The following is a 10,948-nucleotide window of genomic DNA, read 5'->3' on the forward strand; positions in this document are numbered from 1 at the left end:
AAAGTAATGTAACTTTAAAAATTTAAAAAAAAAAGAGCAATATGAGAGTAATTTTATTAATACAATTTTATTGGGCAGTTTTAAAGGGTAACTTTAGTCTATTCAAATCAGAATGATATAATGAAAATAATAACTGGTGGATAACCGGGTTTAATTAGATATTTTTTTAAGTTGTTAGCGTTTAGTGTCATTGGCTGAAGAAGACCGTCAGTTATTTATTTCCACCTGCAATTAATGACCCGCACTTCTTTCCTCGTCTAAAATTTAATAACTTTAAAAGTAATTTATTCAAAGTTATCGAGTTATCCAATCCACTTTTGATGCTTGTTGAAAGCAGTAATAGTGGTAGTTAAAATATTATGTCAGTTGCTTGTCAACCCTTAAAAGTTAAAAGTATTTTTCACTTAAATATTAAGTACAAAATGTTGATAGTTTATTATAAACTGTATTTGCACCATTTTTGCGACTTATACAATAATTACATCACAGAACAAATTACAGCGACTTGAAATTTAGGTAACCTTGTATTTTTAACGCTCTCATCCCCGTAAGTTGTTAAGTTTGCACCCTTCCCCGCCAGCTGCCGGTCGTTGACAAAGATCTCGAAACAATAGATGTTTATTACATAATGGACCTAGCGTAGGTATGCCGAGGGTGTAAACCCATACAAGGTCAACCTGGCGGCACGTATATAATAAATATTGCATTCGAAAGGGGCTCGTCGCGCTTCTTATATAATAATATGATTTTTTTTTGTCCGTCTCTTGGGTTTTTTACGTAGAATTTTTTTTCAGTTTATGACCTCAAAGTGTCGTATCTTAAAAAGGGATAAAAAATACAGATTTTCGCACCTACATAAAAACAGAGAAGAAACGCGCGTAGGCGTTAATATTGGTTTTGTTGGGGTGCCGTCTCCGGGGGGGGGGGGGGGTTGAACTGTAATGTTATGGTTTTATTTCACACGGTTAAATGTAATACACCGAATTGCCACAACGGCAGCGTGCCCACATTCGGTGGTGTCGGTGATAAAAAAAATATATAATTTACTAACCGGTTGAAAAAAAATCAAATAAAAATAACCGTCCCCGGCTAAGATGCCCTCGCAAGAGTGTGTGTGTACCGTCTTCGACATGCTACAGCACTACTCCTCCCACGCGCCCAAAATTTGACAGTCCCAGGTCGCCAAACACAATGCCGCATTGTTCGGTCGCCGCCACTCACAAAAACGGACCTCGGTAGTTTCGGATTTATCATTTTTCATACTTATATATATATATATATATATATATGTATACATATTATAATGTTATATAGATATACATAATAATATTATACAGTATAACACACGCCCGCGCGCCATTAGTTGCCCGGTATATAGTGATCCTCCTTTAGCGGCAGCACCCAGCCGTCTGTACACGGTTCCCTTGACCTAGAAAATCGGAAGTGTTCTCTCTTTCTTTCTTTCTTTCTTTCTTATAATAATAATGCCGCATAATAGATTTATGTGTCTCGCGCGTTTAACGCTCCGTCGAGCACACGCTTGCCTATACGAGGTCGACTGCGCGGTAGGGAAGGATCAGCTCTGGAGCTTTCCAAAAAATACATTTCCAAAATACTCGTTTTGACAATAAGTGCACATACTGTGCCGTACACTACCGCAATAATGATAACATGGCACTATTTAAATATGTACATTATATTTTGGTGCCCAGTTGAACTCTGAAACGTCAATAGTAGAACGTTCCCATATCGTCATGTGTCTGCTGCTGTAGACCGCATAAAATACAATGTTATTATTGATCCGATGGGATTGTGAATTTCAGAAATGGGAAAGTTCTTTTTATTTAAAAAGAACTGATCGTCGCTCTAGATAGTCGTTCTTTGTTTAAAAAGGAAATCGTTCCTTCGGAATAAATTAAGGAATTTTATTTGTTTAAAACCATAACCGATCAATGCCACTGTACAACATGATTTGCAACAAAAATCAAAATACATCTAATTTCTTATTATTATTTTTTTTTTACCGAATCTGGCCACAGAATTTTTTCTGGATGTTTAGTTATCAAATCATTTTAAAAAATCGCCTTAAAGTTGTAAAAAATCGGTTTTGTGGTGTTTTCAGCATGTTAAATGTATGCATTTAAATAATTAAATAATTGCTATTTCAGTTATTATTATTCTCGATCTCATTTATCTCCGGTAATTTCAACAATAATATCTTTAATTTTAAAATCTGGATTCTTAATGTAAGCAACATGATTTAATATAAAATGTGGCATTAAGCTACAATTGGATTATGCAATTTGCAATTGGAAAGCTAAAAAAAATTCCACATTAAAGTTAACTAAATATTATTATCGACACATAAAACTTGTACGAAACATATTTATATAAATTATTAATGACCAATGACAATTAGGTGACAAAATTCGCAGTCAACGATTCAAACGTTTTTGGGCAAAAACGCCAACTTAAAATGAATATTAAAAAACCAGTACCTACTATTATCAGTGTTGTGGTAATTGCTCCATGAAAACTGTGTTTGATGAGAACTACTTTAGCAATGTCATTCCGGTTAAAGGTTTCTAGTTTTTCGTTGCTGGATTTTTAAAAGAAACCTTTCAAAGCTTTGTTTCTACAAAAAAAAAGAAGCACTGTTTCCGGTAATCCGTTTCTTTTGGAACGCATTCTTTCTCAATATCGATAAATATGTTATCTGCAACGCTTTAATCACTAAATCTCATTGCGTTTACAGAATTTCATTAGTGCGGTAAGTAATTAGCAAACTTATTGTATCCTCGTGGGACGTTCTGACGTCTGTCTAGTGCCAATCGATATGTTTCAACCATACACTAATCAGCAACTGAGACAAACTGCCGGAAGTCGGTCAGACTAGTTTATTTCTGTATCGTTATTATTGGATAAATTGTAAAAACATCCAACATTTGAATCTAAATAGTTTTACAAAAAGAGTATAAATCACTTGAAACTTGGCCATTGGATGTGTGTGAGCATGACAGGTTAGATTTCAGTCGGTCCCATTGCCTTTGCACCGGTCTTGTCCATCAGCAACGAATTTTTATAAACTTGTATTAAACAAACGAAAATTTAAAATTCCAAAGCCAATAATCGTTTTCTGTATTCATTTGTTTGTATATGCCTATTTGGTCGAGTCTCGGTTAGGGTTTTACAAAAATATTTTGTCCTTTAGGGTCTGAGACCCAAAAAAACCAGAAGGGTGTCTGTGACAAAGTCTAACACCAGATCCTAAGCTATTAAACGTCTTTTGTTTACAACACTTTTATTCTATTTCGATTGCATTAATATTTTATTGAAATTTTGCATTCAATCATTTGTTATTTATATTACTATACTTGAACTAACTAACTGCTGGCAATTCATCAGTTTATTATTGTCATTCGAAACACCAGACAACTTGCCGACCAAACTTTTCTCGATCAGCATTATTGTTTTGATATAGTCTACATCAAATATTTTTATGAGAAATTCTCTTATTTCTGTATAACATTTTGTGGACGATACAACAACGTTTGTTAACATTGAAGTCGTTTAACTGTTTATGTGTCTCTAAAAACCGCGTATGTGACTCGTTAGTTGAAAGGCAAATGGTTAAATAATAGGCGTTGTCGATGACAACCGTAGAAAAGGTCCTAGTATTTACCATATATATATATATATATATATATATATATTATATATGTAATATTATAATGTTACTGGTTAACGGTTATTTATAGTCTGATTACTAGAAAACTGACTCACCGTGAAAAATAATATAATATTACTAACGGTATGCCCTCTAACGGGTTTCCAATTTGACCAATTTTAATTGTTTCCGTCTTGAATTTTCGACAAACCGCCTTTAACGGTGTGACCTGGAGTAAATTCTCAACTGAAGTAAAATTTATTTTTTTCTATATTAAAGGTATTCCGAATTTCACCCTTATACACCCATTAAATTTCTTTTAAATTAACTTAATGTCAAAATGATAGAATGAAATGTTTTTTCGGTAATTGCTGTTTTTCCTAGATTGAATAAAAAAAAATATCCACTTTTAATCAAACTAATCTATAACTATGATCCTAAAATGCTAAAGTTCTAGAATGAGAACCAGCTTTAGTTATAATTGTACAGTTGCTGTTGGCCATACAAATTGAAGAGCTTGATTCAAAAGTATTCAAGTCCAACTATATTCTCTGCAAAATATAAAATGTACGTTTTTTGTTACTGTTGGAGTAAAAGGGATAACGCATTTTATTTTTACTAAAAAATTAAAAAATTGTTAGTTATCCGGTTTTTGCATAATATAAGCCCTTCAATTAGTTTTTATAAATGTCTTAACACTTAGTTGCGTTTTATTTTATAGCGTTATTAAAAACTCGACGACACTGTGTGTGTGTGTGTGTAAACTGTAAATTATTATTATGTACTTATAATAATTGTTGTAATTTTATTTCAAGTTCATGGTTAATGTTTTATTTACCTGCATCCATTGCCCCAGACGTTTTAATTTGAATATAATAGTAATAAAAATAATATTATTGTATCCTTAAATATTATGTGTATATTACGGTTACGGTTTGTCACTATATTCGCTTAATCGGTGTTTTGAGAGCCGAAATAAAACAATTCAGTAATGGATCGGATGCCCTTGAAGTAATTCCCAAAAATACCTGGTTCTGACAACTTAAACGCCAATTACAACAGGTATAAGAAAATTGTTGATGAAGATTAATAGTTGTGTTTGGTTAGCGTCACGACCGGCACTACCTATATTTTTAAGATAGGTAAAAAAATAATACAATTTTCGAAAATAAATTACAACTTTAAAGAACGGGTTGTTACAACAGAGCTGACAAAAAACTTATTTATAATTAATATTCACGAAAAAGCTGAGATTCGTTTGCTTAATATATAAAATATTATAAAATGTGAAACTCAAGTTTAACGATTTGATGTTTATAATAAAAAACATGTATAAATATATTTTTGTAGTCACCATATTTTTGAAGCTAATAACTAATAAGTTTTTGACCAACAATAAAGGTTATATATCATTAATTCGAATGATTTAATATTATCCACATTGTACACTGTATAGCAGTGGAAAAAGTCTACTTGGGTTTTAGTTTTAAAGCTTTGTCCGTTACCCTATTTAAATGCGACCAAAAAGTACTTACCTACTTGCGAAAAAAGAGTTTAAGTGTATACTTTGAACAGGATTTATTGCCGTTGGTGAATTATTTTAATTAAAACCCATTTACATACTCTTTGTCATTGTAATTTTGCTGTTGTCTGCAGTGTTTATTAATTAAAATTTTTAATTAAAAAAATCTTTATTTTTAATTAAAAAAAACTTTATCCGCAGCTCTGTCCTTATAAGTTCCTATCTTATCACTATAATAATATGTATTTCTTATCAGATAACTAAAAAAGTTAAGTCAATACTGATCTTGGAAAAATTCTTAAATCTTTAACCGAGTACAGTACTACCGTCTACCATAACGAGTCGTTCTCTCAAAAGTCATAAATAAAATGGATAACGAGGCCAACAGAACACTTAAGTTTACTTACAAAAAGATCAAAGGGATCGTTGACCCTTTTAATGTGTGCATTAATTTGCCTTAATTTTAAGTTACCAAACATTAAGTGATACGCCTTGCACAACCAAAGGGTTGGCCCTTTCGATATTGACCCTTTTCTTGACCCAAGCAACTGTTTAAATATAAACACAAATTATTACTAGTTGTTGGCTACTTATAAATAAATAAGTTATTTTGTTTTTACTTAATTTATTTGTTGTAATTATAATATAATTTAATACAAATGTAATCTAATTTAATAAATTAAAGATGAAGACAGACCTGAGCACTATAATCATTATACTATATTATATTACTATATACTATATACATAATTCATATACTATATTACACTATATTATACATTTTTTTATGGAAAATTCTCAGTTAAAAAAAATATAAACATTAAAACCATACGCTTAATTTAAAATTCAAATAACACAATTTATTTAATAGTTATTTTGCTTTTTCAATATTAAAAAAGTAGGTTTAAAGCAAATGTTTGTACATTTGTTTTTATAAATTAAAAAACAAATAAAATGAAATCGCTTTAAATTAGTATTTCACTTTTTAAACAAATAAATAATTAATCAATCACATATTTATTTATCTTTGTAAAAAATATCAATCCTTATAAATTAATTGAAACAGTACCCACAAAAAATGTTTAATAAATTCCAAATATTACTTGTTCAAAAGAATATCTATGTGTGGGTATAATATTTTGATAATTATAACTACCAAGAAATGCAATATTAATTAGCTAATATCTAAATAGAACTATAGAAGAAATACAATTTGCTTAAAAATAATAGATATTGAATGAGAAAAATCTATAAAATAGATTTTTAGTTTTTTTACTAATATCGTTTAATTTTGTTTTGTTAATAACTTTAACGCCAAATATTTTTTATTTAAATACACATATGCACAAACTGTAATATAATCCATATGTAGTAAAATGAGTCTAAACCGACATTTTTATATGGTCAGAAATACGGTTTTGTGCAAGCTGACATGCAAAGCTACTGAAACCTTAGTAAATAAATAACCGTTAACAGTTGTGTTACCGTTAACGGGTCAGTGAATTAAAAAAATGTACTTGTACAAAAAAAAAAAATCCAGCACGATTATCTAACACAAAAAGCTGCTTCTTATACCGGGCGAATGATCAATAATAACAGCTATAAGTAGACTTTTTATGGTTTTTTTTTATCAGTGCTCATGGGAAAAGCCAGCCAAATGTTTTTCGCTCATACCGTTACTAACGAAGGCCGTTGTTTTTTAACGATTTCATAAACTCATAAGAGTTTATGGCATTTTAGCGTTTTTTTAATTGCCCAAGTGTAAAAAAAAAAACCTAATTTCAGCAATATATTATTACTCCAATATAGGTAACGCACTGGCGCAAGGTTAAACCGAACTGGGAATATTTTGTCGGTTTTTTTTTATTTCCTTTTATAGCCATCGCCGTTCAGGTGTAAATATCTAACTGTACATTGTATTATTATAATGTAGTGGCGTTTATTGTAAGGGTTTTTAGACCTACACAGCAGTCGAGGGCTGCACACGGAAGGCACCCGGTTGACCACTGGTAAATGCTCAGTAAACCTTTTTTTCTCCGCCTTCGATCCCAGCTATGACACTATGGATTTCTCTTCTTTTTTCCTTTCTTATTATTATTATTCATATAATATATCATTCATTAGGTCTACCGGTGGCCAGAAAAAGGATTCGAACCTTCCGCGTTTGAATCGACCAAAGGATAGTCGTTATTATTTTTTTTTTGTATAAACGGTCTGTCGATTGTATTTTTGTATATATATATATACATTTTTTTTCTTTAGACTTGCATACAAGGGAGAAAAAGACCTCCCGGGTGTTAAGGGAAACGGTCGGTATAACGGACCTGTTTTTATTTTGTGACGCAAAAAAAAAAGAAGGCAACAGGCAACCTTGGCTTAAGGTCAAAGTAGGACCCTTTCTGTGTCTTCTTAACGGTACATAATATATTTTTGATCTTTGTACCTGTACTACTGCAGCCCGGAAATCGACAATAGGAATGCCATTATTAATATTGAGCTTTTACAACGCAATAATTATTCATTATAAATTCTATTACGCGCCTATTTGCCAATAAAGAGCTTTTTTCTCGATTGTTGACCACGCAATCGACATTCAGCTGTTAATGATGGTCATTGTGGTTATTTTTTATGATCGATAACCGAAGGTTGTGCATTGACAGTAATCGTCATCCGCAAGACAGGTGTAAGACATTGTTATTGACGACATTACGCAAAATACGCGTGCTAAATGATCTTGGAAGATAATATTATTGCGATTGAGCCGTATCGGTAGTGACTTGCCATAGACATACCTTAATGTATACTGTGAGATATAGCGTATTAAGTTCCTGTACCTTACCTATTTGTTAAATATGAAAACAAATAACAAAAGCGGGCAAAAACGTTTCAAGAAAAGTTAGCGTTTCGTTTAATAAGAGGTTTACCTAAGGTTATAGTTGTATTCGGTTAGGATGGGACAGTACATAGATAACAATTTCGATATCCTAGATTTTTGTACTCAAACGACCATCACCGAAATTAAAAACCTCACTATATGAAGTTTTAGACTTGGTGGGGATGTATGGATTAAGTCGTAGCTTTTGGTGAAAAAAGAAATAAAGACAAACAAAGGAAATATTTGTAACCGTCAACGAATACAATCAACTGATAATATATTTATTGTTAGTTAACATTATAATATAGAGTAATAGTATTGCGCAGACGACCAAATGACCAAATGCCCTGCTGAGGTCAGGGTCTTGGCTTCTGTCTGTAATCGAATATTCGCTTATTTATACTCTTGAACTATCTCTGACTCTATATATATATATATATAAATATTATCCAAGTTGTTACCGACCTCATATAATATACTATTATTACTATTAAATGTAATACCAATTACCAAAACAAAATCTACGATATTCTTCTTCGAACGGTTTCTGAGTTCTTATATTTTAATAAGGACATAATGACAATATAATCGTTTGAATAACAATAATAATAATATTGTTTTTCTACAAATGATATTGCATCTTATTATTATTTGTTTCTCGTAGAAACGCTACCGTTGACCTTGAGACGTCAGTGGGCGTTTTTGCGATAAATTGTTTTCGTGCTTGTTAATTATGCCATACGATAATAATATTGATTATCTATGTTTATGTTTTTGGACAAGTCACCGATATACTATTAATATATACAAATTCGGTAAGTGTGTGTGTGTGTGTGTGAGTCAACGGAAGTCAAACGTTTGGGTCGCCATTACAATAATAATTATTATCATAGTAGGTGTGTACTTAGGCCACGTGACTTACATTTTTTTGGGGGTAGTTTAATGGTCACCAGCGCTGGGAGCAAATACTCCTTTTAGGCCCTGTACTTAAACCTTGAACAAAGGAATTTTTTACAGGGATATCTCAGACATGGTAACATTTTTTGTTAAAAACACAAAGAATAACTGATTGACTTTTTAAATTCCTCAAAAAATGTTGAGTACTTAAATGAGAACAACAAATAATAGATAAAGCCTAAAACTGACAAGGGATGGACAAATTGTGACCTGATCGGGTCTGTACTCTGTTAAAGTATATATATATAAATATGAGATGGAGTCTATTCACATTGTATTACATCACTTGTAAAATTGGTCAGATAACATGTCCTGTCTGAGTCTTGTAAACTAGGCCAATATCGATAACAAAAAGTGTGACACTTATAACATACATGCATACATTTTGGTTTTTTGCACAGGGACAATTCTCATACGGAATGCAATACAGTATAAGTTTTTCTTAAAAATGTAACATGACACTGACGGTTATTAAAAAAGTATTTGAGAGTATATTTATCAATCCCGCTTTGTTTTATTTTGCATGTTATGCAATACTAAACAACATAATATACGATATTAAATGTTCTGCAATAGGTAATGCAACTTTTTTTTTATACATAAATTAAGATGATAATTATTTAAAGAATTATTCAAAAGAGAACAAATAAATGATTGTAATTTATAACGAATCTTTAAAGAAATATTAAGAACTATTCTAAGATATTTCCAAAGTTTACACAGTGGCTCTCTTCGGACAAATAAAGTTTACAAATATAATGCATTTTTTTTTATGTACTTTTGATGTACTTTATACATCAACATCGCCCAATTAAAAGCTTTCAATTGACATTAAAAATGTTATAATACTGCAATTAAATTAATTGTACTTACATAATACAATTTCGTTGTACAATTAATCGTCTGGCCTTTAGTCGTAATTGAGTAGACATATTTATATTAATATATTAATTATATAATTAATTGAAATATTTTCCTTTGGTAAATCCTTTATGACTTCTATTTGATTTTTTGTCATAAGTACTTTTAGTGAAATACCTATTTGTGATTTCTTATAATTGTTATTATTATTATCTTTGCTAGGTAAGTAATTGTTTTTAATACACCATTATATTACATACATTATTACTGCAATAATAATACAATTGTAAATGGAGTTACTTCGCGATATATGTATGATAAACAAATAAATATATTATGATTTAAATTAGTCAAATGGGCACTTTTGCATGATGAAAACTTTGAATTTCCCTTTTTCAAAAAGATCAACGACTTAAATTTTTTTTTAATGTCTTGTTTGTCCTACCCGATCTGAGCAACAGATATATATTTTAATTATGCCAAGTTTTTTGACGAGTGTAAAGTATCGACAGGTAATATATTTATAATTATAACTTACTGGATTGTGTGCAAAATGCAATTAGTAAACTAACTACCTACTTCTATGTGTAACAGCTTATGCCATACACGGAAAACTATGCACGATTTAATTACAATTAATTAACAGAGCTGTTACGTTAACAAACATTAAACGTCGAGGAAACGGCCTATTGTGTATAGTTATTGAAAAATATTAATTGTTATTGCATTAGAAATATTTGTTAAGTACCGCTGTAAAAATTCTCTAATCAAGCAATTTTGCAGATGGGTCAACACCAAGTATAAAATGTGTGATCACTACCTTTTAAACTTATGTGCAGTATATAGGTTAAGCAAAGGTGTATCGATGATAAACTTGCTTTACTGCAGGGCTGTTAAATGTTTAAAAAAAAATTGTTTTATGGTTCAAACGTATTTTTTTTCACTATAATATTCAAATTATACACTATCAAAATCAATTTCATCTATCAAAGTTTTGCAGATTACATTTTTGTTGGTCTATTAATTCTCACTAACTTTGACATTTTTTAAGTGATAATTTATAACT

Source organism: Adelges cooleyi, unplaced genomic scaffold (genome assembly GCF_023614345.1).
Source record: "Adelges cooleyi isolate 19-005CV unplaced genomic scaffold, UGA_ACOO_1.1 ACOO_flye_CR_arks_rails_tigmint_CR_PRNA_574, whole genome shotgun sequence".
NCBI lineage: Eukaryota > Metazoa > Arthropoda > Insecta > Hemiptera > Adelgidae > Adelges > Adelges cooleyi.